Source organism: Pteropus alecto, unplaced genomic scaffold, assembly GCF_000325575.1.
Source record: "Pteropus alecto unplaced genomic scaffold, ASM32557v1 scaffold220, whole genome shotgun sequence".
Classification (NCBI taxonomy): Eukaryota; Metazoa; Chordata; class Mammalia; order Chiroptera; family Pteropodidae; genus Pteropus; species Pteropus alecto.
Window position 1 is genome coordinate 2,122,446 of NW_006430043.1, and position 6,251 is coordinate 2,128,696.

The following is a 6,251-nucleotide window of genomic DNA, read 5'->3' on the forward strand; positions in this document are numbered from 1 at the left end:
TTCCCTGAGTCACCACCTATCTCCCGTCAAGATCATCAACACAGTTGCCCAAATCTGAACCTATAATCTATCCATGCTTGCACCTTCACCCTCAAATCTAATTAATCCCCAAGTGCTTTCTTTTTCCACCTCTTAAATACCCTTCTAATCCATCTCTTTCCTCTCTCCCTGCTGCTACCACCCACAGTCCGGCCACCACCATCTTGGTTGGAGTCCCGCTCTTCTCCCCTTCCCATCCATACTACACAGCAGCCAGAGAGATCTTTACAACACCTAAGTCTGACCTTTCAGTGGGTTTCCATTGCCCTCAGGATGAAGTCCAGACTCTTGAACGTAGCACACTAGTCCTACGTACCTGGCTCTGATTGATGACTCAGTGCCTCTTACCACTCCCCATTGCCCACCGCCTTCCTTCATTGCTCTGGTTCAGGGTGCCCTGAACACCTGTCAAATGAGGACTGGACCAGAGGCTCTGCAAGGGCCTTTTAAGTCTTATCTTCTTTGGAAGTGACTCTGAGTTCTGCTCTGGGATTGCAACATTCCCTTCTCATGGGCTTAAGGGGGATACAGTAAAGATTGCCAGCCTTGGAAGGTCATCCAGGTGCAACCTGAGAGAGCCCAGGGAGGATCCATGCCTCTGAAGCTGACTTGCCTTCCTTCTGCCCTACCAGCTCAAGGGACCAGGCAAGACTGATGTTGCACACACTCCATCTGTTAGAGCCTCCTGTCCCAAGTCCCTGAGCCCCACCTCCTCTGCCACCACTGCCACCTCTCCATCAAGGAGAAATGTGACTGCAAAGAAGCCTGGGCCTTGGTACTAGGAGGAAAAAAGAAGCACAGTTGAGGATTATTAACCAGGGAAATCTGGTTACCTCCTGAAAGAAGTAACATAAAAGTTGAGACCTAGAGGGAGACCAGGAGTTCGTTTATTCATTCAACAAATAATTATTGAGCACTTAATATGTACCAAGTACTGTTATAAAAATTTAGGTTCATGTAAGTGAAGAAAATAGTCGAAGATGCCTGTCTTCCATGAAGCTTACGTTTTATAGCAAAACACAAACATAAGTAAGGCATTAACGAGAAGGAAGAGATGTGTTCTAGACGTGGAGACTAGCATTAGAAGAGGCAGGGCTGGAGAAGGAGCATGGAAACATCAGGAAACCAAATAAGTCCCTAAGACTGATGGGGGAGGATGGGGACTGCTCTCCAGTGCCCTCTAGAAGCTTAAAATGAGCTCTTCATTTCTACGCTCTCCTCCACTGCCCCCTCCTACCTCAATCCCAACTCCACCCCATAAAAGCTTTCTTCACCCAAGATCATTTCTAATTTCTACTTCCTTCCAGTCACTTTCCCCATCATCTTGCAGAGGTAGATGGTATGGGCCAATTAAAGAAGGCTTCCATGCTTCACAGAGAACCAAGTGCCTTCTCTCTGGAAGGTTCCTGCTTACTATTGAGGAATATAAGCTATCTAGATGTCAGATCCCTCTGTGATGACAAGATAAGGCCAGCCACGGTGATGACAGTACCCAGAGTAGTAGTCCTTCAGTATCTGCCCTGCACAGCAGCTGAAGCTCTTGCTTGTTCAGTAGGCCGGTTGTCACCCCCCCAAAAGTGGATAAACTAACTGAGGTTCCAAAAGCCGAAGAGGTCTGCCTGTACACAAAACACCTAACGTTCCAGACTTCCAGGCCCCCAGTCTTTTTCTACCACCCTTTTCTGCCTCCTACTATCCTGAGGCTAGACATGCTGTGCTGTTATAATATCATAGTAACAACAGCAACAACAATAATAAATAGCAATTTTTGAGTATCATTTATGTGCCACATTATACTGTAAACTTTTATTTGTATTGTTTCATTGAGTCCTTTTATGGTAGCTATCTTTAGAAATGGCCCCCAGCTATTCCTTTCTGTACATACCACATCTCATCTCAAAAATAGAACCCATTTCTCCACCCTTTGAGTCTGAGCTGGCCCTGTGACTGCTTTGACCAACAGAATGTGGTGGAGGTGACATGCTTGGGCTCCTCGTTAGATGCATTCTCTCAAGCCTAAGGATAGAGGCTGCTCCTTATCTCTGCAGCTTTTGTATTCTTTAGAGTTCTTGCTTTTTACTAGTCAACCTCTCATTAATCCAATTTCCTGTGATAGTTAATAATTTTTATATTAAACTTTATATGTTCAAAGTACTGTCTCCTGAATAGACCCTGAGTGATACACCCTGAACAACAGCCCGAGCAGAACTCCCAGATTTACAGAATTTACTCCCACAATTACAAAGCGAGTAAAAGACTGAACCAGCATTGAAACATAGATTGTATTAACAACACCCTTTTAAAGATATGAGCTCACTTAGAGAACCAGAAGGGACCTTAGGAATACAGTCCAACCTCCCTCATTCTATAGCTAAGGAAACTGAAACTCAGAAGGTGGAAGCAATTTTCCAAAGTCACACATTTGGGAAATGGGAGTCAGGACTGCGAATGACAAGCCCAGTTCTCCTGACTCTCACCCAGTGCTCTTCCTCTCCACCACACTGTCTCACACGCCTTCCTACCATTCTCACCACCGCACGCTTCCTTGTGCACTTTCTCCCTCCGGGAATGTCCCTGAGGTGGGGTGGGGGAGCGAAAGCTCCCTGGCTGAGAACCCCTAGGGCACATTTGACCATGTCTAGAGACATCTTTGGTTGTCGCAATTGGAGCTGAGGGAGTAGTACTGGCTTCTAGTGGACAGAGGCTAGAGATACTGCTAAACATCCTACGGTGCCCAGGACAGCCCCACCACAAAGAATTCTCCAGGCCAAAATGTCAATGGCATTGAAATTGAGAAAATTCGATCTAGAGAAACCGTGACTACACAAGATTCCCTGCCTCCATGAGTCTTCTCCTGTTTTCCTAAGGCTTGGGTTGCTCAAACCAGATAGGTAGCATCTACTGCAGTCATTCTCACCTGCTGAAAAATAAACAAAGGATGGAGCGGTCCTGAGGAAATTCCTGGCAGGGAGCACCTCTTATAGGAGGACTCTGGCATTTTCAAGACTCTGAGGCACCAGGTTTGATTAGCTAACGATTAGTTTATTGGAAACACAGAGTGAAACAAAGGCAAACAAACTTGCTGGCATTGAGTCATTGGCTTTTTAGAAGCTTCTGCAGGCAGCCCTGGAAGGGAATGCTCTCCTCTCCCACAGATCACGTCCTTCACAGAGTTACAGGAAAACCACCATCAGTATTTCCCATCTCTGTTCCACAGGTTCAAGCTCACAGGCAGATTCCCAGGAAGTGCGGACAGGGAGATTCTGGGGCTTGCCCTGTTCCTCCAAGCTTGGGTGAATGGGTCAAACAAGACCAATGAATCCAGCAAAAAACAGAAGGCGGAAAAAAGGATGTATCCTAAGGACAACAAAGCGACTACTAGGGAAGGCTACAGAAAGAGACCAAGGTGCTGCTCCAGCCGCCCCAAGGTTCAAGGTGCCTAGGGGGATGGCACACACTGGGAGCAGGTAGGGAGGAAGAGCAGAGTGTACACATCTGGCGACTTGTTCTTAGGAGGCCAGGGGCTGGTGGTGCGTGGGGTAGCACCAGGAGGGGCGTTCCGGTTGTGCATGGTCCTGGCTGGGCGGAGGATGCCGGTTACGCGCGCTGGCAGAGGCTGCAGCCTCCTAGCACTTCTTACAGCCCCCGGAGCAGGGGCCGCAGGCGTTGGCGGTGCCCACCACCACGTTGCCGCAGCAGGGGGCGCTGCAGACGCTGGTGCTGACAGCAGGAGCAGTACCGCTGCAGCAGAGATCGCCACAGACGACGCCACCGCGGGAGCTGCTGACGCCTGAATGAGGGGAGAACAGGCCCAGACATGCGTCAGCCATAGTCACAGCCAGCTGGCTTTGGGGCAAGCAAAAAATGCCCCCTCTCTAAAGGCACTGGGACCACCCAGCAGGAGAGGTGTAAGGGCTCTAGCTACTTACAGACATTCACGGAGCCAACGCCCTCACACAGCCTGTTGGGAAAGGAAAAGAGACTGGTCAGTGCTGTGGAAAAGCAGCCGGGCCCACGCGGCCAAAGCAAAAAGTAAGACGTGTGGCCCTCCTTGTGGGCAATAAATGGGCTAATCCAGAAGCCAGGAGAGCTGGTCACCAGCATGTGGGTTCTGAAGACAGAAGGCCTGGTATGTCTTGCTCTCCACCCACTGTTAGCTGAGCGACCTGAGATTTACCCTCCCTCCACCAACCTCCTCACAGGGACATCTACTCCTCCATCTGTTGTGAGGATGAAATCAGATATACATATAAGTGCCTAGTGCCTGCCACACAGGGAGCACTTCAGAAATGTTAGCTGCTACTGTTTCTGTTGGTGTGTAAATGAATGGGATTTCAGAGGCCATTTAGAACAGGTTCAAAAACCATCCACACCAATCATCTCATTTGGCAGGTAGAGAAACTAAGGCCCAAAGAGAGGAAATAACCAGGGATAGAGGGAGGGCTATAATTCAGGACATCTAACTCCTCCCAGCCTACACCTCTGTCTCCTTGAGGGACACACATGGGAGTCCCTGTGAGAGCACAGGAGCAAAGAGTTGTCACAACCAGCTTGAGATGTGAGGAGAATTCATAGCCCCCCATCTAACCACCTACACCCAGGTTTCCAAATCTTCTGAGTTCACTTCAAGTGCCTTGTGTGGCGGAGGGGTGGGCCCCTCGATGTCTAGTGCCATCTCCATGTGTCTCTCTCAAACTTTCAAATTTAGTCTTAAAAAACTCTACCTCCCAGAATTCTTCACTAATGAAACTCCCCAGGCCCAGTGAGCTCCAGCGCCTCTGAACTCTCCAGTGCAATTACTTGAATTTGTTGTGGATCTCTCCATTTTATCACTTTGATTCCAGCTACCAAACCTGTGTCTGCATCTCCCCAATACACAGGATGATCCCTGGATGCTCCATCTGCATCCTCACCATCCACTCCCCTCTGCCCAGGGCCAAGACCTTGGCTGTACACAAGAAGACAAAGGCTCAGGGTGTGAGAATCTGACCAACCTGGAGTAAGAACCAAAGGGATATTGTCTTCATAGGAGCTGCTCAGCTCCCCTCCAGCCATAGAAAGACTGAATGACCAATGTGTTTCCTCCTGCCCCCAAAGCAAACAACAGGCAAAAGTGGCCAGAGCAGGACACAGCAGCCTCAAGGGACAGGTCTCTGCTACCTGTCTACACTCAGTCCTATCTGCTGCAATGGAAGACCACTTAGGAGTACTCACTGTAGTTAAAATATATGTGTGAGCTGATTAAAAAAAAAAAAAAAAAACTTTAAAACCTGTTAAACCTGTCATTATGGGATAAATATGTTCCTAGGGCTGGGACAGGGCCAAACTTGAGAAGAGAGCTAGAATCCTGAGGGACACATGCAATGAGGGCGTGGAAGGGCAGAAGCTCTATAGAGGGAAGGTGGCCCCAAATCCAGGCTGAGTTTCTCAAACACAGCGATTACGACAGCCTAACACCTGACTCTGAGGAACAGAATTACAAAGGCACCAGTCCCAGATCAGCACCTATGTGGGCATGAGAGACTCAAATAGCACTAGAAACATGCCTAAAGGATTGACTCAAATTACCTGTCCAGTTGCATTATGGGGATACTTGGACAAGAGAGGAATGATGCCAAGAGTGTGAAGGAGAAGGCACACTGAGAACCCAGGCAGGGCTTGGAGAGAAAATTGGCTATACCAACCTCTGCTCCTCGCCCTCCAGCAGGCGCCTGTAGGTGGCGATCTCGATGTCCAGGCCCAGCTTGGAGTTCATCACCTCCTGGTACTCCCTGAGCAGGCAGGCCATGTCCTGCTTGGCCTTCTGCAGGGCGGCCTCCAGCTCGGCCAGCTTGCAGCGTGCGTCGCTGACGGCCGTCTCGCCCTGCTGCTCAGCCTGGGTCACTGCAGTCTCCAGCTTGGTGTTCTGGCAACCCAGAAGAGAATAAGGTGGGTTATGTCTCTGGGTCTCTCTGTTCATTTCCTGAGTGTGTCCAGGCTCTCCCAGCCAGCTGGGAACACCCAGGAACAGGCCTGTCACTCCATCACCTGGGTCTCCCTGAGTGACCACAACTCGCAACTCTAGTCATGCAAATGGGCTGGAGAATGAATGCTGAGATCCACATTGGGCAGACATTGCCCATGGGACCCTGGCGAGGCCCCCAGCCTCTCTGGTGTCTAGGCCACAGGTGACCCGTACCTGGCACTTGGCATTCTCGACCTCGGCGGTCAGC

At 49.7% G+C, this 6,251-nt stretch overlaps 1 protein-coding gene across 1 annotated transcript in view; it reads right to left on the reverse strand.

Moving 5' to 3' along the window:
- The window catches only part of LOC102891571 (keratin, type II cuticular Hb6), a 42,856-nt gene that overhangs the window by 32,741 nt on the left and 3,864 nt on the right, over window positions 1-6,251 (reverse strand). The window lies entirely within an intron of this gene.